Below are 26,513 nucleotides of genomic sequence, written 5' to 3'. Positions count from 1 at the left end.
AACATTCTGTATCGTCCAAATATCAGTAGACCTTTGTACATGTCTTCAGATGCTTGTGGCTATGGCATTGGGGTAGAAATATTTCAGGAGGGAGAAAAGGAGGGAGAACCTCGCCATGAAACCAGTGCATTCACTAGCAGAATGCTTACGGCAGCTGGAAGGACCTACTGTGTTGCAGAACAGGAAGCCCTGGCTCTACTGTATGGTTTTAAGAAGTTGAGGGTTATTTTTGGGTCATAACACAATTCTGTTTACTGACCATCGATCGTTAAGCTTTGTGAAGAGATGTCGTTCGCGTAACACTAGACTGGGACGTTAGGCGATGTATCTACAGCGTTTTTATATGGAAATAAGACACATTATATAAAGGGATAACATTACTGCAAATGCATTATCCAGAAAGCAGGTAGGGGGAACAGAGCTTGAGAAAGAGGGAAACTTCAATGGTTTGCACGTGTTGATGATGAGAGGATCGAAGCATGAGGCCGTAATTAGGCGAGTATATAAGGATATAAGAAGGCAGCAGAATCAGGACGAACATTTAAGAAACGTTAAGAAAATATTTAGGATCAAAGCAACATGGAAGGGTGAATTTATTTCACAAAATTCATCAAGGGGTGTTGTTTAGGCGGAGGAGACAGGATAAGGAGGAATGGAAACTCTGTTTTCTGCAGCAATATGTCGATGAATTGATAGACCCAGTGCACGAAAGTTATGGACACTATGGAGCATGAAAATGCATTGCAAACTTACAAGAAGTGGTAATATTTGAGAACATGTTCTGGTAACAGGGGTGATGCAAAACTTTTTTTGGTGTGTGTATTACTGGATAAATTCGAGTTCATCATTTTTTAATAAAAGGCTCAGTCTAAACACTATACATAGTTATAAAAGAGATGAGGAGGAGGATGAAATTAGTGTTACACGTCCACTCGAAAACAATGTCATTAGAGGCGGAGCAAAAGCTCGGGAAGAAAATCGGCCGTGCTATTACAAAGGATCCTTCCCGGCATTCGTCTGAAGTGATTTAGGGTAATCACCGAAAACTTAGATCCGGATGGCTAGACGCAGCTTTCAGCCATTGCCCTTCGGAATGTGAGTTCAGTGTGCTACCCACTGCACCACTTCGCTCGGTTTATAAAAGTGACTTCACCCTGGCTGATCAAATCAGTTTGATGTCAAAGTTCACTTTATCACATTTGGCCATAGGACAACAGTTTCTGAAGACACATCGTCAAGTCGAAATATACTTAAGGACATTTAGTCTATGAAAATGAATTTTTGACCCTACAACCTGGGGGCATGTCTCAGCACTTTATATAGAAAACGTAACAAAACTCAGAGATGCATACGGTTAAATTACACTAATTCACAAAGGTTGATGAAAAATCTGAATGCAAGTGACCAATATAAAAAGAAAGACTTTCGTGAGAAATATTTGAATTTACAGTTACTGTAACATTGCAGCTAGTGACACTTCCTGCTTGTGAATCATGAAAGGATCTATAAGCAATCACCGTGTTCTTTAATTTAAATGTTTACGTAAGAACATTGAAGAATAAAAAGGACTCAGATATATCACTTAGTTTAATCTTAGCGCATCTGGTACACTATACCTTACAGAATCAAGTGGTGACGCCACTACAAGCAGACAAGAAATTATTTAAAATAAACATTCAACAAAAACGATAAACTGCATGACAAATACATTAATCAGTTCACTGGCCTAACCAAGTTTTCACACAGTCTTAGCGCAACTGGTGCACTAAACCTTACAGAATCGATCAATAGCTTCACATATCTGGAACCACCTAATAGACAACGTCAGCACTATCAGCGCAGTAAATTATTAATGGCCTAGGAAATGCAGGAAGCTTCACAATTTAACCACTCAATAAATCTTGAATGGGGCAGGCCAAGCTTAAACTAAGGTCAACCAATAGGGGCAGCCAAGGAGTAAATTTTATATTCGAAACAGGTGCCAGGGCCCGCATATACTGATGTGCGCAATATATCAGAAACACTAGCTGAGGCGTCGTAGGTGACACTACCACAACTCATCCAACTACACACACACACACACACACACACACACACACAAACACACACACACGCACACACACTCACACACACACACACACGCACACACACACACACACACACATACACACACACACACACACACACACAAGCACTTACAAACAACGCTGTACGAACCACTATGAGCAGCAAAACCATGTCACTCCCACACATGAATAGCATCTTGCAGCCACAGCTGAGACCCATGCCAACACAATGCCGTCATTTTAGCACATTGACAGGGACATAACCGGTGTAGTATATAGCCAGGCAACGTAGCGCACACGTAACAGCGAGATAGTGGCAAGCCAACAGTTTGCACCCATCTCTCTGAGTCCACAGCGTCCATCCAGGAGTCTTATTGGTACACAGCAAAGTCATGACAGGCAGACCGCCTGCATTCAAAGCCATTACGCATCCATATAGGTGCCGTAATGCATGCACGCCACCGAGAAGTCGTAGACGAACGAAAAAGCCTGCACTGGGAGACTAGGACTTACAGCTGTTCTCATCGCCTTTGGTTGCGTCCACAATCCAAATAAAAAGGTTGGCATCTGCCCAAGGCATTCCAGTAGACCATGTGTTCCCTTTCTTTCTCGTAGGCCGATTTAGCACTGAAAATCCACACCAGTCAACGCTGCAGAACTTCCGCCTTAGCCACAGATAACAAGCCCCATAGCGCAAATGAGACGAGGCTCTCTGGTATCGATATTCAGAGACATGCTGGCACGGCTCAAACACTGACAATGAGTACTGTATTTACTTTGTTTTCAAGCATCGTGTTTTATTGGTTAATCGTTTTTGGTACACACTGTATATAGAGTATTATGGCATTCTTGCTTGAGATATCCCGAGAGACTGGGTCATCCTCCAATTCAAAGAAAGAGTATTTTTTTGATTCATCCAGAATGTCCCCTTGCCTTTTAGAGTATGGGAGATATATCATAAGTGCATCTTTGCAAAGATTGTTATTTTGTAGGGTGGACAATCACAGCCAAACCTCGACATTTTTTCAAAGAAAATTTCGCACTGACTCTATGAACGATTTTTCCAGAATGAGATTTTCACTCTGCAGCGGAGTGTGCTCTGATATGAAACTTCCTGGCAGATTAAAACTGTGTGCCGGACCGAGACTAGAACTCGGAACCTTTGCCTTTCGCGGGCAAGTGCTCTACCAAGTCTGGAAGGTAGGAGACGAAGTACCGTCATGAATGATTTTTGTTAAATCTGCGGCCGGTTTCGCACCACTTATCGGTGCATCCTCAGGCAGAATACGCTATTTATAACATAATAACGTTGAACACTGCCCTGTAGCCATTCCCCACCATTCACGTCCAATATACCGTCATCTGGTAAAAATGGTAGTTAAAATTTGAAAATCGTTTTTTAAAAATTTTTTAAATAACGGCAGCGGCAATGGCCGTGCAAGTTGAGAGGAGCCGCGCGGCAGCGGACACGGCCGTGTCGGTATATTGGACGTGAATCGTGGGGAGTGGTTACAGGGCAATGTTCAACGTTATTATGTTATAAATAGCGTATATTGCCTGAGGATTCACCGATAAGTGGTGCGAAATCGGTCGCAGATTTAATAAAAATCATTCATACAGCCAGTGCGGAATTTTCTTTGAAAAAAATTGCGAAGATTGACATACTGTCTTTGGAGAGAATGGAGAGTTCAGCTTTACACTTTTTCAATTAAGGGCCACATGTCCTTTGGTGGATACACATGTTCAGCAGGGCTTTCTATTACCTTCTGTATCCTCATTTGCTATGTCCCGAAGCTACCTCGCCTGCAACAACGGCCACCAGCACAACAGCCGTGTCCGGCGGGTTGCCAGAGCACAACCAGGCAGGCGGCAGTACCTTAGGTAGATCGAAAATAAATCCTCTGGACAATAAAATCAACACACCCGTTCGTCTTCGAAAGGACCTCCAGCAACTGCCATGGCCACATGCGGCTCTAGTATTAACACAGAAGGCGCCAACTTGCCACCGGCGGCACCAGTGTCGTTACTAACAGCACTGCAATCATGGGCACTACTTCGCATCCGCGAATCGCGTGTTCACCATATTTGCTTCTAGATTTTATATATTTGTCAAAACCTTTATGAGGCAATAATTCAACACCAACTATCTATGAAGCAGACTCATTCTAGTGTTCAGTTTATCTGGCATATTGCTACTTTAATGGATTTTATTTGTGAATCTTTCTGTTCTGCTTGTCTTTGGTTGTATATCTACCTAGGAATCTTGTCTTGCACTGTGTATCCGTGTAAGGTGACTACACTGTTCATCACTGCTGATGATTCTCATTTCTAGAGACAGCTTCCCACCCCAAGGGCAGGAAGTTACGCTGAAATTTTGTCGTCTCCTCCTCCCATTTTGACTAGGTCGCCGCGGAAACGGGGATGACTCCTTTCTTGGATATCTTCCGCATTCATTTTCCTGATGATAATTATTCAGCATATAAGCCGTCGCTGGTATCGAACCCAAGACTCAAGATTGTTTTGATTGCTAGTGAAAGAAGTCACCACTCTTTTTTTCTTCGGCTCTTTCGGCAAGGCCTCAGGGCCCACTAAGCCAGTTTCAATGACGTGTACGTTCTTGAAGTTAGTTCTTTAGCCGGCTAACCTTACCAACTTTGTGTTTTCTTTCCTCCCAAGAGGATACCAGATATAGGAGTTTGTGACAAGAAAGAATAATCCTGCTCTTTTAAGGTAAAATGAAAACTTTAACCTACTCATGAGGGCGAACTGAAAGAAAATGTTTGTACATATGTAATAAGTGGCACTATCCTGACCAAAGCTTCGAAAAACTGAATATAATTCTTGATATAAAACAAAGTATTATTTCGGAAAACTCCGACTTACTTAACAATATACTCTTCATTGACGTATTGTATATAGTGGTCGACATTTGGATCTGTATTCGTAACTAAACCGTAACTAAAAGTTAAACAGCTGTCTCACAAAAAAGAGATGGTACTTTTGAAATGAATCGACATTTTCCTAAGTTTCTTACCATGAAGATCGGCGGCCAACAGTACAAAAATTTAATTGTAAAACTAAATCAACCATATTTTCTTCAAAACGATCGTGGAAATGGTAAACCATCTGATTAGTAGCCAGCTAAACAGGATGTGAAACGTTTCCAAATGCTCATGGCCGTTAGAGAATCAGGAAGTGGGGCTATATTCCTTGCCCTATTTCCAGATTTGATGTGGGCTCATACGAAAATGGAATACGTGACTGAAAGGTTAATAATGTTCAAGCAGTTCGTAACAAAATGTTTATAGGTTTCAACCAATATCTTTGCAAAACTTTGAATAGAATTGGTCTGCTTGTCAGCTAGTCTGTGGTCTGATTTACGAAAGAACAATTTTAGGTTAGTATGAAAAAATTTTTTTCTGAGAAAATGGTGAGTCAGTAATGGAATTTCGTACCGCAAAGATTGCTAAACGTAAGTAGTAAATGCTGAATCGTTGAAGTCAGGCGATTATCTATCTGAAGAGAGATTTTATGGAGTTTAAGTAAGGGATACGGTCTTTGAAATAGCCAAAAAGAAGAGAAATTCTCTGAATTCAATTTCAGCAGTTTACAAACTATTAGAGTGTTGACGAGCACTTGGAACGTCACCGCTGGCGTCCTCTTCTCTGCAAGTGAGCAATGAATAAAAAACGGCAGAAATGTTTCTGAAAGGCTAACAAGTGAATCAGGCATCGGTGTGTGTGTGTGTGTGTGTGTGTGTGTGTGTGTGTGTGTGTATGTGTGTGTTTGTGCGTGCGTGTGTGCGCGCTTGTGTTCGAGGCCTCGGAGCAGCATTAAGGATTTTGGGCTCTGACAGCCGCCAGGCCTAACAAAGGAAACTTGTTATGGGCGAGATCAAAGGAATTTCACGCGTCGCTCGCGCACGGAGTGGGTCACGACTGCGAACACAGGCGGGCAAGCACGAGCCTGACCTGCGCGCGCGCTCCTCCAGACCCGCCTTTGACGTCACCGCCCTATGCAACAGACACCCCCTCACGTCCAAACAGTATGACGAGCACTTTATAAAGGAAAGGGTATGGATAACGTTTTTTCTATGATGCTCCAGCGTCACCGCCCGAACACTGATGTCGGTCGGGCGTCTGTACTTGACACGTTAAAGCCGACGTTGAGAACTGTATTTCTCGCTATGGGGTGACGGGAGATATTCATGCTTTCGTTCCATCTGGTGGGGCTAGTTTTCCTGTTTGTTGCCGTAGAGCGGTGGTCCAATTTAAACCAACAGGCTACTATTTTTTATGTACAAGGTGTTTCAGGAGTGATGATCAATGTTAAAGGATATGACAGGAATTGTCATTCTAAACAAAATAATTGAGTAAATATTGGCTCTAAAACGCATATCTTGAGAGCTGTGAGCAATTCCTGATCTTCGATACTGTGAAACAAATCTCTTCTCCTGCTAGCACTTTGCTTTCCATATTTTGCGAGATGGTATTATGGACCAAAACAAAAAAAAAGTCCAGTAAACATATGCTAATAAAATTCCTACCTTAAAACTTACGAGTCCTTTTTCATTAGAAGAATTGTGTTTCATTGTAACGAAGATGAGCAAGCAGAAGAGATCTTTTTCGCAGTATAGAAGATCAAGTAATTGCTCATAACTCTTCAGCTATGCGTTTTAGAGCACATGTTTATTGAACTTTTTTTCGAATGATCATTCGATCATATCCCTGAATAGTGACTATCACTTCATGAAACACCCTATATAGATCATTCACTTTGTAGATGGCACACACCCATACTTTTAAGACAATGAGAGACTACATTTTACACTAAATCAATCAAAGCTATACGATATCTCATTCATTATTAAATATCTCTCTTTGAGGGGCACACCAATGAGTGTTCACAACTTTTTGTTGGGTATGACTGATACGTAATACTTCAGACGTAATTGTGTTACTGGTAGCATAACAGGTAGAGACGAGAGTGAGCCGCCGTTGGTGCAGACTGGTGTGAATATGTTGAACTTGTCGCGTAACGCTTAAGGTACGAAACAGGGAAGTGTCTTAAAGTTTCAGTTGATCACATAGATCGTCACAGAACATCATTTCCACAATGCGATTACTTTAAACGAGTCCTAAGATTTTTCAAAAAAATCATCTTTACTCTTTTGCGTAATTAGATACTATGTTGTTTTCTAAACATTGTGTGCATTATATATTACTGTCCGCCAGTTGTAAGTGCATTATATTTTTAAAGGTTTTTATGGTATCTTCCACTCTGTAATAGTTTTCCGCCGCTTTTCGCAAAAGTCTTATATCTCTGGCTCTATTGCAAATAGAGAGTTAGGCTTTCTTGTGTTTTTTTAGAGAAATGTAGGTTCACATCTTGGTTAACATGCTAGACCGCATTTCGATAGTCAAATGTCTGGAGGCGTGCTTGTAAACAAGATTCATTGTCTTCGAAAACCGCCTCTTGTTGGTTGCTGTTGTTTGTGAATACGAAGTTTCTTGGAAGCTTTACTGCCGTGTATAGTTATCTGTATTTCTATGATGACGAAAAACCAAAAAGTGTTTTCAAGAAACTTAAATTCAAAGGAAGTCAATACCGGAAGACTGTTGAAAATAAAGGTCAATGTCAGTGCAACAGCAGCATGCCTCTTGTTTGTTAAACATCACCAAGTGCTTCGAGACAGAAGATATATGTGCAGGATTAAATGTAAGTTGTTGAAGAGTTAATATGAAAATAGATCTAATATTATTTCAGTGTGTTCTAAGTGAAATGGTACCCTGCAAATTGCGTAGTGGTCAAGTCAATAATGGCACAGTGTCTGCAATAGTGAAAAACTATTTTACACACTGTGATTTAAATGACACTAACGTCACCTTAGTGTATGGTCTTCGATGCATGGGAAAGGGTCTTGCTGGTGGTAAAGTGTTACATGCCTAACGAATGTGCCAAAAAATGTCACAGATATACTAATTACATACTGGATGCGATCACTACAGTAGCGATATTAAGTGAAATCACAGCTACAGAGGCACCAGAAATTAATAACAGTGGAAATGATATTCCTGTTGTCTTCGGTGGAATTTGATACAAGAGGGGACACACTTCAAAGAATGGCTGTTCCGGAGCAAAAAGTGTTGGACAAAGGTGAAGTCGTAGACTGTCAAAGAAATACTAAATGTTTCCTTGAATGCTCAGTAATAGGCACAGATCGAAACGGAATGGCTCTTCACAATCATAGCTGTGTGAAAAACCATGAAGGCTCAAGTGGTGGGCTGGAAATTTCTCTTGCTGTCGCTAACTTCAGTAGTTCTGAGTCTGAGAGTTTACGGTATACTGAATACGTAGCCAAAGGAGGTAGCAAAGCATACAGTGCTGTCTGTCAGAGTAAATCTTATGATTTGACGATAATAGAATTAGAATGTGTGGCAAATGTTAAAAAGAGGATGGGCATCCGCCTTCGTACATTCTGGAGCAAACTCGATGGATCACATCTTTCTGTTGGCAAGTCTTTGAAGTATAGGTTGACGGATAAAATTATCAACGAGTTGCAGGAATATTTTAGGAATGCCATTAGGGAGAATTCTGAAAATCTGATGGTAACGAAAAAAGCAGCTTTTTTCGACCGTATATCCACTGACGAGAAGCCAACTCATTTTCTATATTCGCCAGTCCCTGATACATGGTGCAAGGTTAGGTAAGCTTAGGTAGCTGGCAGCCTCAGCACAGTCGTACACAAGCACTCGATTCCTGATTCAGTTATGGACTACATGAAACCAGTCTACAGACGTCTGGTCCACCATGACCCACTGAGGAAATGCTTGCACGGAAAAAGTCAAAACGTAAATGAGGCCTCAATCAACATCATGTCGATCCACATACCAAAAATTGTTTTTTGGTTACAGGAATTCATAACTAGGAGTGTCAGATTCTGTGATCACGAGGAGCAAAAGAAAAATTACCATGTTAAAAGCTTTAGAAAAGTCAGCTCTATCACCCGGACAGAATACTGTGACTATTCTAAGAGAACGTCTAAGATTAAGTTCCAACATCCTACGTGTGTGTTACGTACCATGGTTCTTTATTGTAGCTTGGGAATTTGGTTAACTGCTACTCATCGAGCAATGAGGCACAATTTAAGACACACTGATTTTCTTCGAATGACGGTCTGTCCTGAGCGTTGTACAGTGTTACTCAACCTGGAACAGGTATTTAAAAGGCGGACTACATTGTAGATGTCAGGAGAGTGTACAGCGCTTTCTTTCTCGTCACTGTAAGGAAGAGTCATTCTATCACTTCACACTGAGCTACAAATTAAGACAAGGTCTTGGCTCTATATGTACTGTCACTTGAGTGTCACACGTGCTACTACCAGGTACTCCCTAACATACAATACCTGACTTTCTCATACTTTGCACTGTTCTGTTCACTTACACAGCACACATTCTCAAGAGTAGCCAGCGTAAGTATGCAATTTACAACTGCTGTTCAAAGAAACACAACATTAACCAGTCAATAAACATATGGAAAGTTAACACAGTGTTTATCAATATTGCATGCCGACTCAGTACCACAAGGTTCATTACTATTCGGTAATATGAAATTAATGAAATCCCACTTCTTAGTATGCTGTGTGGAATTTTGTAAGCCACCGGAAGAAAGCTACTATTCTCTCTAAAAATCCAATACTTTGAGAAACGTTGTTTATATTGAATCTCGTCAGTTTTCGGACCAGTCAACTTATCATCATGAACAAATTCACAATTTTTTTACAAAATAGTAGATCATCGGACTATTTGTACTCACGTTATCAAACGTTCGTTACGAATTTCCAAGTTTCACGCGCGCTAAAGTCTCCCATTTCCAGAACGCGTGATCCTTCTCCTCTCTGACTGGCAGTAACATGGCACAGCTTCAGAGCTTTTCGTGGATAGTACGGTAATTTTACTCTTCTGAGCAATGCTTAACAGGAGTTATTGTGCTTTTTGAAAATAAAATAAACTCCGAAAAATATTTCACGAAGTGAAAATTTTGATGCTAGAACTCGTAATGAGGGTGCTTCACAACAAGTGCTCCAGATCTTATGTGTGACATTTCGACATTACACAACATGATGATTTACAAACTCAGTTATCATTAATTATTATTGGCAAAACCCATCACATATACATGGTGGTCCATTGATCGTGACAGGGCCAAATATCTCACGAAATAAGCGTCAAACGAAAAAACTACAAAGAACGAAACTTGTCTAGCTTGAAATGGGTGCTATGGTCGGTCCGCTAGATGGCGCTGCCATAGGTCAAACGGATATCAACTGCGTTTTTTAAATAAGAACCCCATTTTTATTGCATATTCATGTAGTACGTAAACAAACATGAATGTTTCAGTTGGACCACTATTTTCAGTTTGTGCTAGATGGCGCTGTAATAGTGAGAAACATATGGCTCACAATTTTAGACGAAGAGTAGGTAACAGGTAGGTTTTTTAAAGTAAAATGCAGAACGTAAGTACGTTTGAACTTTTTATTTCGGTTGTTCCAATGTGATACATGTTCCTTTGTGAACTTATCATTTCTGAGAACGAATGCTGTTACAGGGTGATTACCTGTAAATGCCACATTAATGCAATAAATGCTCAAAATGATGTCCGTCAACCTCAATGCATTTAGCAATACGTGTAACGACATTCCTCTCAACAGCGAGTAGTTCGCCTTCCGTAATGTTCGCACATGAATTGTCAATGCGCTGACGCATGTTGTCAGGCGTTGTCGGTGGATCACGATAGCAAATATGCTTCAACTTTCCCCACAGAAAGAAATCCGGGGACGTCAGATCCGGTGAACGTGCGGGCCATGCTATGGTGCTTCGACGACCAATCCACCTGTCATGAAATATGCTATTCAATAACGCCTCAACCGTACGCGAGCTATGTGTCGGACATCCATCATGCTGGGAGTACTTCGCCATTCGGTCTGCAGTGAAACATCTCGTAGTAACATCGCTAGATGGTACCAATACCAGCTAGAATTAACAGAAGAGACAGAGGTGAATCAAAGAATTGCAATTTTGTTTTTAAAGTGCGAAAGAGTCAAGGAAAAGCTAATCCAGCAACCGAGGCAGATGATGCTGCCACGAAGAGGTTTAATGTAACAATTATACTGTATGTTTCGTGCAGCGCGTTGCTGCCCCCAACATGCATCTCAGGAAAAACCATAATGGGGAAGTCAGAGAAAACAGAGCTTATACGAAAGCTTACCAACAGCAAGTCTTGTCGCTCACCTTTGTCAATAGAACAGAATACTGTATCAATAATAATCGTAGACGTAGTTTTCGCTGCTACGCATGACACGATTACTTACGAATTAAATTACTGACTTTTATTAGTAGTCGTCAACAAACGTTTCTCTCATTTGTTGCTCCCACGCTTCCATTAAGAGACTTTAAATCTTAATTAAGCTCATTATTCCTTAATATAAATTTCCAGGTTCTCGGGAATGAATATGAATTGAGAACTTTATTAATTAGTTTGATGTTCGATGTACATTGTTTTATCTCCTCTTCCAATGCAAATTCACCTTCGTTTTATGAGCTGATAACTGAATTATGTACGTTCTGCCGTTAACAACTGTTAACATTATACAGTTAAAATAAAGAACATTTGTCACTGTGTATTTGTTAGAAAATATAATTAGATCTTCAGATGTATCACCTTTGAAAAGCTGCATCAATATCGATCAACTCAGAGGCAGTAAAATACTCTTTCGCTCCGCATAAAAGCAAAAATTGCGGAGCCCGAGCACCGTCTAACGGAACCAGACAGTTGGAATTGCTTTGAAGTGTGGAAATAACAAATGTAGATATGTGTAAACTTCAATGCGTTTTGCATTCAAGACAATCACTCATGACTGAATACACTTTGTAAAAATGGACCAAAGTACATCATTAGTGCCATTTCCTTTGCGACGGATCGCGCACACAATATTTTGCGCCAGAGCGTAACAACATACCTGTAATAAACCGCTCCATCACTGCCAAAGAGTTGCTTGATTTATGAAACTTGTTACGACATAAGACACAGTATAAGGTCTCAATCAGTCACGCTCCAGTAAGCCACGATAAAAAATTCCGCAGTTTACGTGGAATCAAATGTAATTTATTAGCTTCAGCTAAACCTCACCAAGTACGTCACTTACGCTATCTGACATGAGGCCATGGCCTATGGAGCACACATTCATTAACTAAAATGCAACAGTGGCCCAGAAAATGTGAATATGGCAAGGTCAAATTCGTGACACGTTAACGCGCTTTCTAATTACTTCAAACCTTACGTGTAAGGTGAAAGAGCGGTTATAGTGTTGACGGCTTGTACCAGACATGTGGATTTTGGAAACGTCGCAGTTAATCACGGGAAGCGAAAGATTAGATTAGATTAGATTTACTTTCATTCCAACTGATCCGTAGTGAGGAGGTCCTCCAGGATGTAGAACATGTCAGAAAAACAACAATACATAACAAATATTTACAACAAAAACAAATAAGCTAATGTATCATTCCACAGGTCCCAAGTGGCATGATCGTTATTTTTTAATGAACACCATATGAGTCATTTTACAAATACTAATGCACTGAATTTAAAATAAAAATGTTTGTTCATTCATTTACAAGGTAACAAACGTGTAATACAACTACTACAATACTTATTTACAACGAAAACATTACTGCACTGAAATGGTGCAGAAGTTAGATTGTACTTACAAACACACACACACACACACACGTATATATATATATATATATATATATATATATATATATATATATATATATATATATATATATATATATATATATATATATATATAAACTGAATTTCATTGGTTGTTAAGCTTCTTATGGCTGCTGGCAAGTTATTGAAAATGTGTGTTCCTGAATAATGCACGCCTTTTTGTACAAGACTAAGTGTCTTTAAATCCTTGTGTAGATTATTCTTATTTCTAGTATTGATTCCATGAATTGAGCTGTTGGTTTGAAAAAGTGATATATTTTTAATGACAAATTTCATTAAGGAATAAATATATTGGGAAGCAAGAGTTAGTATCCCTAGTTCCCTAAATAGGCTTCTGCAGGAGGGTCCTGAGTTCACATTACATGTAACTCTTACTGCACGTTTTTGTGCCCGGAAAACTTTAGCTTGGCTTCATGAATTACCCCAAAAAATAATCCCATATGACATTATGGAATGAAAGTAAGCATAGTATGCCAGCTTTATCATTTCTATACCCCTATGTCTGACACAATTCACATTGCAAATAGAGATTAGTTAAGACGCTTCAGCAGTTTTGTGGTGTGCTCCTCCCAGTTGAATTTATTATCGAGCTGTAATCCCAAGAATTTAACACTGTCCACTTCTTCTATCTGCTTGTCATCGTATGTTAGGCATATACTCGTGGGACACCCCTTACAAGCTCTGAACTGCATGTAGTGTGTTTTTTCAAAGTTTAGTGATAAAGAATTGGCTAGGAACCAGTGATTAATGTCCACAAATATTTTATTAGCTGATCTTTCTAAGACTACACTTGATTTGCTATTTATTGCAATGTTTGTATCATCGGCAAACAAAACGAACTTGGCAACTGGTAATGTTACTGATGAAAGGTCATTGATATACACAAGAAAAAGTTAGGGCCCCAAAATGGAACCTTGTGGGAGCCCACATCTAATTAGTTCCCAGTTGGATGATGCCTGATAGCTTGATACATATCTCTTTCCTAATAACACCCTTTGTTTCGCCGACCGGTGTGGCCGTGCGGTTCTAGGCGCGTCAGTCTGGAACCGCGTGACCGCTACGGTCGCAGGTTAGAATCCTGCCTCGGGCATGGATGTGTGTGATGTCCTTAGGTTAGTTAGGTTTAAGTAGTTCTACGTTCTAGGGGACTGATGACCATAGATGTTAAGTCCCATAGTGCTCAGAGCCATTTGAACCATTTTTTGAACCCTTTGTTTCCTGCCTATTTTGCAGCATTTCCTGTTACACTATAATATTCTAATTTACTTAAAAGGATATTGTTATTTACACGGTCAAATGCCTTTGACAGATCACAAAATATACCAGTTGCTTGCAATTTTCTGCCTAATGAATTAAGCACATTTCCACTGTATATGTAGATACCGTTCTCAATATCAGAACCCTTTAGAAATCCAAACTGTTATTTTGACAGCATATTATTTGAGATAAGATTGTTATAAAGCCGATTGTACATTACTTTTTCTAAATTTTTTGAGAATGCTGGCGACAGTGAAATTGGATGGAAATTTGATGCTATTTCTTTATCTCCTTTGTTAAACAGTGGCTCAACTTCAGCATATTTCAACCATTCAGGAAATATTCCACTCATAAACGACTTGTTACACAGATAGCTTAATATGTTACTTAGCTCAGAATTACATTCTTCAATTAACTTTGTTGATATTTCATCATACACACTAGATGTTTTTGATTTTCAAGATTTTATGATGGACATTATTTCTGCTGGGGTAGTGAGGGTCAAATTCCTATTATGTAAGTTACTTGAAATGTCTGGTCTGAGGTATTCCTTAGCAGCTTCTACCGAACCTGACAACCCCATCTTTTCAGTAACAGTTATATAATGTTTGTTAAAAAATTCTGCAACACGATACACGTCTGTCACCAATGTATCATTTACTCTTAATGCTATTTGTTCCACTTCATGTCTGGTTCTACTGGTCTCCTCATGCACTATATGCCATATTGTCTTTATTTTGTTATCTGATATGACTATCTTTTCCTTGTAATATATTTGCTTTGATGTCCGTATTACAGTCTTTAATATTTTGCATAATTATAAAACGGCCGACATGGAGAGACATGAAGATAGCCAATAAGATTTTATTTCCTGATTTGTTTTCCGAAATAAACAAATCTTTGTTCTGCTCGTGCTTTGAGCGATATAGTCGTATCAGACAATACAAGTGGAGTATGACACAAATACGATTGGTATTCGTTTCACTCGCAGTAACGTAAACCGTGCCTTTAGTTCCAGCCCGACCACATCCTCGAAAATCGTCACATATTCTTAGAAAACAGTGAAACAGTCTTGCCAGTCTAGACTGCAAATGTAATTGCTGTTTGTTTCACTCGCTGTAATTTAAGTTGTGCTGTTTAACAACGTCCTCGAAATTCGTCACTTATTCTTAGGAAACAGTAAAGAATTTCTGAAAAGCAGCTTGTGGTGTGAAACTCCAGTGCAACAACGTGTTCCGACATCGTAACATAATAACTAAAATCTGTTTGTACCTGTGTTCTTAGGTTTCGGACTGATAAAATACTCGTTAATCCTAAAGTAATCATAAGAAACAGCATATTAATTTTCACAAGTAGGTTCATGCATAACGATGTTCTCCTTACTATAAAAAGATGTGAACCTTCTGTACTTCAAGTAACAATTTAGTGAAAAGAGAAATTGAATGAAGATCACAAATTTATTATCGACCGATAAGTCTTTGTAACCGTTTGAAACGAAAGAACGACGTATGTAGCTCCAAAGATAAATACAAGTAACAAACAAAAGAAACCAGATAACATTACATTGGATTGTAATTCCGTTCGACAGCTTGAAGGAAAACAATAAACACGTTATTCTCGTGGCTCCAACGCCTTCTCCACATTTACACGAATAGGTATGAATCGAAAGTGGTTTTACGCCTATTGCGACAACGAAAAGATCTTTCGACTCCACATCAGCTGCCCTCAATGCTACTGGTGTGGGCCTCTGTCTCTGGGTCTTTGAAACGAAGGCTGTGATTTACCAACACATGAACAAAATCTTCAGCACCCAAGCAGTCTTAGAAAGACAAACAATCTGTGTTTCCAGGCAGTACCTACTACTTAACAGTCCTCAGAAGGATACATTTTGTTCTCTTCTTCATCATTTCTAAGAAACGCTCATTGCTGCCTCTTTCCACTCCACTGAATTCCGACCTGCCAGCAACATCCTTCCTCTATAAAATTTCCACTTACCAAATTCCGATTCATCAATCTTAGCGACTTTCCCTTCATCAACGAGAGGACCTTCTCGTCAAACAATATCTGGAACACGAACCTCTCTCCAAATGTTCTCCAGTCTACCCCTGTGTAGGGTCAAATGTAATAGGCCTGATGCTATGAGAATAACATAGCACTTACTCACACACAAAGATCTGAGTTCGACTGCCAGAGAACGAACTGCTTTGTCGGATACTAACACATATTAGAGCCCTCTATCCAATAACACCACATTGTCAGAAGAACTTTACTGATCACTGAGACTCTAGCACTAACAATTTCATGTATTCTTCACTGTTAAAATATCACCTCTGCACCACAGTGTCCTTTACGGGCTGCCCACGCTTGCGATGCCTTTGGAGCCTGACGGCGCTTCCAGATTTTTCGAGCTCCAAGCCGATCCACGAAACTGTTGCAAGATTTAGGCTTTCTCATAAGTCGGGCCCCAGATGAGGAAGTTGGCAGCTACTTACAAAATAAAAATGGCTCTGAGCACTATGGGACTTAACATCTGTGGTCATCAGTCCCCTAGAACTTAGAACTACTTAAACCTAACTAACCTAGGGACATCACACACATCCATGCCCGGGGCAGGATTCGAACCTGCGACCGTAGCAGTCGCGTGGTTCCGGACTGAGCGCCTAGAACCGCTAGACTGCTACTTACACCTTTTCTTATTCTCACTAATACCGTTCCTCTATAAATTACCGCTATTTGTCATAACTTCCAGCAGTTGGTGCGGAAAAACGCTTGTCACAATGGGAAAGTCATTAGCTTTTCAGCTACATTAGTAGCACCGACCGTGAGTAATTTACAAGAATGATAGAAATACCGACCTACCATCTCCAGGCTGTACGCAAGATCCTAACCCCGATCTCCTAGACACTGAAAGCGAGCTCTGGAGACCACAATCACAACCATCGCGATGGCACACATGCAGCCAGGAGTGCTAGATCACAAGTATTCTGCTTCTTCTCGTTTTCTACCTTCTAGAATATGCACTAGCAAGCATAACCCTTGGATCATACGTCAGTGTGCTCCGAAAGAATCTTATTCACAACCAACCAAGTTATCCATGCCTTCCTGGTGCGACGTTTTATGGACTCAGCTAGGTACTAAATGCGTTGGGAAATCTTCCTGAGACATTACCACTAAGACGCCAACCACGCACTTCGGTCAGAGCTGCGACCGAAGCCCTCGGTGGTGTCCCACATGAGCTCAACAGCATTTAGGTAAGAAAGACGGAACGGAGATTAGTGTGTAACCTCCCGTCGACATCGAGGTTATTAGAGCCGAAGCAGAAGCTCAGAATTTTTCAACTATAGTTAAGGAAATCGCCGTATCCTTTCGAAACCCGGGATTTCCCAGTAGGGATTTTGGATAGTAACGGAAAATCTTAATATTCTGGTCGGATGCGGATTTGAAACGTTGTCCTCTCAAATGCGATCCAGTGTGCTACCCACTACATTCATAGTCATGTTCAGAAAAAACGTTGAATGACTAGTACATTAGTATGTTCTGCAGTAAAGATTAGCAACTGAACCATGTCGGCCCACGGGTGTGTCAACATCGACATCGCGTGGCTTTGGGAATACCACCTACCAGTAAAATGCGCCTTCAGCTCTCGTTGTCGCCATAAACCGGAGGTAATGAATCAGTGTGACTTGAGCAGACGTGCAGTGTGCCTCACAGACGTATGTGCGAACCATACCGCCACATCAGTGAGTTTTAAAGATGGAGCATTATTTCAATGAAAGAATGTGATGCATCAGTCTAGGAAATTTCTGCTCGAGTGGGGAGAAGTGTTTCGGCAGTGCAGCGGGTATGTGCAGAAAGGTTCATGGAAGGCCTTAGAACACGATGAGTTGCGTCAGGTTGCACCACCTAGGCCACCTCCTGAGAAGATCGACATTTCATCCGAATGGCATTGCAGGACAGATCTGTGTCATCTTAAGATCGACATTTCATCCGAATGGCATTGCAGGACAGATCTGTGTCATCTTCAGCTCTGACACAACAGTGGAACAGTGTAATACATTCTGCACTATCAGGGGGTGACAATTTATCGCCGTTTATTACGGCATGGGCTACGTGAGGTAACGGCGTCCTGAAAATTTCCAAAATCTAAATGGTTAATCCGATTTTGTCGATCGACATTTCTTTAGAAAGCTATTACTGTAAACCTAAATTTGTATGAATTGCAGGATTGTAACTTGAATTGTACATGCGTTATTGGAGGTCAAATTTGCCGATTAATATTGATCGTGTTGGTGCTTGTCCAATGGCACTGTGACCAGCGCGATCTGTGTAAATGATATCTTGTGACCCGTAGCCATATCCTTCCTGCACAACACCCCAGAGCCCATTTGCAGAAAGACAATGCACGACTACATGTGTTTGTATGAAAACGTGCCTTCTTGTTGTCACAGGATGACAGCATTTTGCCCTGTCCCGCCTGATCAGCAAACTAGTTGCGATTCAAAAATGTGTGGGATATGTTGAAACGACTGGTGCAGTGCTGTAACCCCCTGTCAACCACCATGGATGAACTCTGGAACCAGGTGAACGCAGCATGGATGGCGCCATTCGCGCCTTATACGCGTCGATTTCATCACGTACGGTACAAGTTATCAGGGCCCATGGCGGACCCTAGGCAATAGGACGCATCTTGAATCAGGTTGGCTGAAACCATTTCTGCAGAACATACAAATGCACATGTCCTGTGAATATGAACGTCCTATCTCTAGTAGTTCAAGGTGTTCTGTCTTCTTCATCATCCTTTTTTTTTTTTTTTTTTTTTTTTTTTTTTTACATGAGCGTAGCTCTGGTGGTCTGAAGGCAACACAAGTTACTTCTTGTTGGCAGAGATTTCCTCGAAACCACAATGTTCGAATCATCTCCAGTGCCTTGTTAAGGATTTACTGTCCTTAATTTGAGTGGCACTTCTCTTACGCGATGGTGCTGTCAAGTGTAACGAATAATGTTTCTCCGCTACAATGTTGTACTAACGATCTTTACTACAGTGACGTAGAAATCATAGATTTTTTTGGCGACTCCATGTTGTCTTGTGCACTACGACCAGATAACAGGTATACTTGAAAAGAGAGACAGCATTGGTCGTATATACGACCAAATTGAGAGGCTTTTGCTACACTGAATTGGGAGCAAAGTGGCTACCATTGTGACATACTGGAAGGACATCTATGGTTCCTGCAGAACTCCAGACATTTTTTGGAAAAGAATTTCAAATAATAGCTTGACTTGAGATGGTATGACCATCAGTGTGGATGAAGCCATTTTTACAGGCAAAGCCTAAACATTTGTGTTAATATGGAACAGTAATGAGTCTGGTGTCGGGCAAAAAAATGAAGTGCCGGAATCAGGAGGATAAGCAAACGAATGTTACATAAGAAATACAGTTGTTTACTTATCGTTAGAGGTTGTGAGTAGTTAAGCACAGATTGCAGTGTATGTCTTTTGCTTGATGCTAGGTTTTCTCCTGTACAGAAATACCTTCCAGCAAAAGTTTATCGACCGGCCTTCTCTTTCTAAATTTCAGAAGACGATTATTTTGGAAATAATATTATATTTGTTTTTACGTACATGATTAATATAGCAGAAAAGAGTACCACTTTCCTCGAATCAATTATGAAAACACGTGTCTTTATCACAACCAACGTTAATAGCATATTTCCTATTTATAAGTGGCAAATTAGAACAGTGTTTTAACTTTTCGTGAATTATTAACACAGAGCATTCTTCGACAATAGGAAAATTCTTTCTTCATCAGTTCCATATGTAGTATAGTGCTGGACAAAAGAAGTACGGCACACGGAGTGAAAGAAACGAAATGTAGTTTCATGAGTTGAGACGGTATGTCATTTTATTTCGGTGACTACAAAAGCAAGTCAAATTTATGATGAGCTTGGCAGTATGAGCTCACCTATTAGTATTACGCTGCACCCTCTGTGGTCTGTGTACATGTACTGATTCGGTTACGAAGGATGTCATAAAGCCACCGTAAACTCTCCCGAGGCAAGTTTGCTCACAACTGTTGTAACAGGTCTTTGGTATTCCTCATTATGGCACTTAGACGGTGTTGACGTCAGAACTGGTCCCGCATATGTTATGTCGCTGATAGGTCTAGAAATCTAATGACCATCAGAGAACCTCAGCATCACGCAGACGGTTCGTAGAGATGGGTGGCCTGTGTGCACAAGCATTATCCTGTTGAAAAATGGCACCCACGATACTGGCGCATGAGATGTGAAACAAGTGGTCGCAGGAAGTTCGTGATGTAACATTGTACCATCACAGTTCTCTCAATGACTGCCTGCAGTTATACTAGAAGGCTTCTCACATCATGACGCCAGGTGTAGCACCGATGTGCTTCTCTAAAACATGAGAGGTAAAACACGTGGTCGCTAGATGTTCGTGATGTAACATTATAGCATCATAGTTCCATCAGTCACTACAAGCCGTGGCCTGAAGTCACACCGGACGGTTCCTCACACCATGCTGCCAGGTGTAACACTGACGTGGCGCTGTAAAACATTGGAAGAATTGTAACTCTTCACAGGTCGACACAACATTCGCCAACGACGGACATCCGGATCAGTGCTGAAGCGCGATTCCTCGCTAAACGCTTGTGTCGCCAATCATCACCAGTCCGTGATTTCTGGTCAAGACACCACTCCAAAGGCAGACTACGTGTGGGATGGTAATTTCCCAGTCCGGCTCCAGCTAATCTCAGGTCAGTAGTGCGGGATGACACAGAATATTACTGGTATTCCATCACCTGCTCTCATATGGCAGGTGCAAATGTGTAGCTGTTACATCTACTTGATGCACAATATGGCGATCCTCCCTTGTCGTGGTTTGATGTGGTCTACTGGAACCTAAACGACGATGACACCATCCCTCACCTTCCTATCCAGTCATCCGAATGCCCTAGAAATCTGTATACTGCACAATTCCACCAGCCAGTCAAATGGAGACACACAACGAGGCCTATTTCGCAATCTGGCAGGTGCTGGTTCGTCTGTCTCAAGGAAGTGCGTGTACTTCACATCGATCACTCAATATCTGAGGCTGCTCACGCCTCTTATATACGCTACCAGGCCTGATAACAACACTAAACACTGACAAGACTAATGCACTATGACGGCCGATCCATATATTACAGAGAACTGCAGCTTTAATCGTTTATTTACGCGCCGATGGTGTGCACGTGAACGAAGTTACATTGCCATCCGACTGTTTCCACGCTGCTTCACATTTTCGTCAGACAGTGTATACTGGTTCCTTGACATTTTTCTCAAGATATCACTAATTTCAAATTTTCTTGTGTGTTACTGAGTGAGGTGGAGCAGTGGTTAGCAGTCTGTACTCGTACTCTGGAGGACGACGGTTCAATCCCGCGTCTGGCAATCCTGATTTAGGTTTTCTGTGATTTCCCTAAATCGCTTCAGGCAAATGACAGGATGGCTCCTTTGAAAGGGCACGGCCGACTTCCTTCCCCGTCCTTCCCTAATCCGATGAGACTGATGACCTCGCTGTTTGGTCTCTTCCCCCAAACAATCCAACACAGTCTTGTGTGTTTGGCGGCGCGAAGGAAGGGGCGGGGGACGGGGTAAATTATCATTTGTCTGTTGCAAGAAAGAGAAGTGGGAGTGGTGGCTCGTTCACTGCTCTGGCGCCACAAAGGAAGCACAAGATGATGAGCGCGGGGGATGCATGTCGCAGGCCGCAGTGACCCAGTTTCCCGTGGGCGCAGGTTATTTTGCGCGCAGCGCGATCCGATAAGCCAACCATGCACAAAGCGCCGCAATAAATAACGGCTTCCAGCCCAGAGGCGCGGCGCGGCGAGACGACGCGGGGCTTCGCGGTCTTTCCCGCTCAGAGCAGCCGCCGCCCCACGAGAGCAATATCCGCCCCCGCCGAGAGGTTCGGCAAACATCGCGGGCTGCCTCAGCCGGCTCGCAGCTATTCCCGCTGCGCGACGGAGACCAGGAAACGGCCGGCACGCGAGGAGGCGCTTCCAGCACTTCCTTTCACGCCCCCTTCGCTGTGTCACGTAGTTCACTCCCATCTTTGTCAAGTTCGTGTCACTGACAAACGACGTATGACGCCACTAGGTTATCTGCCGCTCTCGCCGCGAAGTGTAAAAGACGTAACTTTCGCTGTGAAGAGAGACAGACAGGCTGCGAATCTCTAGTAACACACTGAATAATACGAGGGAGAGGCTACAACCATATTTCACTCCAACTCTTGGCTTACATCATGTCCTTAGACTCTTGTAGCAGCAATCTGGATATTGTCAAGAGCCCTACAAAAACTAGGAGAACTATATATTACGGCTTAGCTTTGATAAACATACCTTCCAAGTAGTAAGATCAGTTTTGCCTCGAGCGTTCAGATATGCAATGTTATTCAATCTATACAGACAGCAACAAATAAAGGGAACCAAGAAGAAAAGACGTAAAATGGATTTTCATTCAGGGAGAAGACATCAAACTTCAGGGATGTAAATGAAATTGCAATGCCGTCAGGAAAGGCGGAGCATTTCGATCTGCCTAAAGCAATGTATATCATCATCAAAAAAATGCAAATCATAAAAATTGTAATGCATACTAGTTCAAGTCAGATGATGCTGCGGAATTAGAGCAGGAAATGAGACGCCATAATTAGGTGCAGTTTTATCACTCACTTATGTGACTATGACAAAATGAAGAGGATATAGACTGCATACTGGCAATGGCAAGAAAAACTTTTCTGTAAAAGAAAAATACTTTAACATCGAACACAAAATTACGTATTACGTACGATTTCAGTCTACAACGAAGCTGATAATATGAATAATTCTCAGTGGCAATGATAATCGTTGGCAACGATTCGTCATGGTTATCGATCATTTTTTATTGATTGTCCATGTCCATGTCCATTGTTGCATTCACTATGTTTTGTACGAAGTGACAGAGGATGTTCCTGTATAATAGTTACAAATATTGACTGACATCCATAGTTTTCTGGCCATTATATGGGGACAATACGTATTTATTTATCCTGTTAATACAATACCTTTGACAATCAACTGAAAATAACACGACAGAGATGTCCTGGTAAGCTACTTGTTTCTGTGCTTGTGAACGTATTTCTCCCTTCACTTCTTGCTCACATCAGCATTAAGCAGGGAGACGAACAACGAAGTCCTTTGTGTCCCACTCTAACTCGGTTAACCAATTAAGATATCCAATCCAGTGGGTGGTGAATAGTGTGTGTACGTTGTAAGAAACAGGGTGCACCATAATAACTACCGAAGCCACTAAGCTGGAAGACCAGCTGAGCTCAATGCTCCAGATGTTTCTGTCTGGGGTCGTCTCAAAAATAAAATGGAGCAGGTCCATTGACATGGTTGAAGTACTTGTAGCAGACAAATCTAGATTTGTCGTGATTTACTACATATTCCGGAGGCGTCGAAAGAATTGATAACTAATTGCAGAGACTAATGTGGTATTACGTCCAGTTACGACAGTGACACGTGTAACGCCTTTAAGAACTACGCTAGTTCAGTAAGCAGTAATGCATTTCTTGTTATGGTAGGCTATGAGTGAAATTTGAGCCCATTTAAATTAGGACACAACGGGAAAGCTTATATTTCAAATACATTATTTGTGATTTTCGAAAATGACTCATTTGGGGATCCACGTTTATTGGAACACTTTTTCTTCTATTGTAAATTTTAACCCGTGTCACTTTTCACTATTATGATACATCCTGTACTCAGAACGTAGGTCAGAAAATTACTTGTCCGGGTTGAGCCAACGTGCTGAGTAAGCCTCGGTCCCGTCCACCATGCAGCTGCCTGTGATGGGTGGCATTGATCCTGTCGGTAGACTTCATTATCTGCCTTGCTGTAGTTGTTTTATTGTTCAACGTGTTGGCTCTCCTGTTTCCTTTCTCAGTGTTTTATCCACTCTATGGCTTATAAGACGACACACGACGAAGGAATTATCTGAATTCTGAATAGGACGTAAATCGGTAGATGTGATGTACGTCTACAGACAAACAAATAAGAGCAATTTCAAAAAAAAAAAAAAAAATTAAAACTGGATGATCTATTCAAGAGAATGAGCTTCATGAATTGAGCAAGTCAATAATGCACTGGTCCACCTCAGGCCCTTATTCAAGCATTTATTCGGCTTGTCAGTGAATTATGGAGCCGTTGGATGTCCTCTGGAGGAACATCGTGCAAATTTGTATCCAAGTGGCGTGTTAGATTGTCAAAATCCAGCCGGTGTTAGGGAAGTCTTGAGACATGTCGTCGGATTTTAACCTCATTTGACTGGAGTGGAAGTGTTTTTCAGAGACGAAGCTCGCTTCGAAGTGAGCCATGTTGATCAGCGAAGACGTGTCTGGAGAGTCCCAGGACTGCAATGGGTTACCAACCTCATTGACGCTCGCCATACGGCCCGACAACCAAGAGTTATGATCTGATGTGCGATTTAATGTCATAGCAAGACCCCTATGGCTGTTATCCGCGGCATCCTTAAGGCATAATATTTGACGCCATGTTTTGTTGCCCCTGATGGCAAGACAAAATGGCTCTGAGCACTATGGGACTTAACATCTCACGTCATCACTCCCCTAGAACTTAGAACTGCTTAAACCTAACTAACCTAAGGACCGGACACACATCCATGCCCGAGCCAGGACTCGAACCTGCGACCGTGGCGGTCGCGTGCTTCAAGACTGAAGCGCCTAGAACCGCTCGGCCACACCGGCAGGCTGATAGCAAGACACACTGGGCTTATACGTCAGCAAGATAACGCCTTCACGAACATGATACAGTTTCTACCGCTTGTCTTCGTGCTGGCCAAATCGTGCCTTGGCCAGCAAGGTCACTGGATTTCTTGTCCAACTGAGAACGTTTGGAGCACTATGGACAGGGCCCTCCAACCATCTGGGGCTTTTGACAATCTAACGGCCAATTGGACAGAATTTAGCACGATATCCATAAGGAGGGCATCCAATAGCTTTGTCAGTCAATGCCAAGCCGCTTAACTGCTTCAATAAGGGCGAGAGATAGACCAAAGCATTGCAAAAACCACAACTAGAATGAAGCCGAAAAACGTCAAATTCCTCGCCCTACTTATGGCTCTAGATTTAAGAAAACATTTTATTGAATGTTTTCTGTATCTTTTATTGTCCTTATTTGCTAAGATCATTGTTTGGTAACAACTTAGACTTGTATGAGCTATGTTAATACTGGACGGATGTAATCTGAATCCATTTAATAAGCCGGCCGGAGTGGCCGAGCGGTTCTAGGCGCTTCAGTCTGGAACCATGCGACCGATACGGTCGCAGGTTCGAATCCTGCCTCGGCCGTTGATGTGTGTGATGTCCTTAGGTTAGTTAGGTTTAAATAGTTCTAGGGGACTGATGACCAAAGCTGTTAAGTCCCATAGTGCTCAGAGCCATTTGAACCATTTAATAAATCAAAACAACAACTTCACGTTTATTGGTTGGGAAATGTCCTGTTGAAAATTCTTATTTGCACACGATTAAACGCGCTACCGCCCATTGAAAAACCATTCTTGTAAGTTCCCTAAAGACGCTGAAGTTCGCTGCAGAACTTGACTTGGTTGACTGCTGACTGACAGTTAATTCTAGGGTGAATCATGATTACGATGAGTACGTTCCACAAACTTTAAGAGATTTCCAGTCTTCCGAGAGTCAATCATTGGATGTAGCATATACAGGACAAAATAGTTACCGTTTTCTCTTGCACTGGATAAACCGCTTGCTCCAGCTCTGGCGACGGCGGATGGGATATTGCGGCTGGAGCGTCGTGTGTCCAACTGCCACGCCCGCCCACACCAACCCCAGGGGAAATCCGCCCGCGCCTGTTCGACCGAGTTCGCTTGCAGCAGGTATGCGGGAGTGGCTGGCCACGGTACGGTTGCCAGAAAACCTATAATACACAGCGTTCTGGATGACGGAGCAGTTCCCTGAGCATAAATAGCGATGTTACAATAACAAAATTTTCAACAAATAATTTTAGGTATTGAGCGGCGTGATTGTAAACTACATTCCCGACGTTTCCACCGACTTGCTGCGGTCCTTTTCAGGGCAGTTCAGCAGTGAACCAGAGAAAGCCACAGCAAGACGGTCTAAACATCGTCACAGAGGTACTCAGGGTACCCTCCGCCACACACCGTCAGGTGGCTTGCGGAGTATGGATGTAGATGTAGTTTTGTTGATTTAGTAGTTTATAATGACGCGGACCAATACCCAAAATTATTTTATCCAAAATGACACGAGCCGTGGGAGCCTACGAACTTATATCAGTGATATACACTGAAGATCCAAAGA

This window comes from Schistocerca piceifrons, chromosome 1, assembly GCF_021461385.2.
Source record: "Schistocerca piceifrons isolate TAMUIC-IGC-003096 chromosome 1, iqSchPice1.1, whole genome shotgun sequence".
In the NCBI taxonomy this organism is placed as follows: domain Eukaryota; kingdom Metazoa; phylum Arthropoda; class Insecta; order Orthoptera; family Acrididae; genus Schistocerca; species Schistocerca piceifrons.
This window is presented reverse-complemented; position numbering follows the sequence as displayed.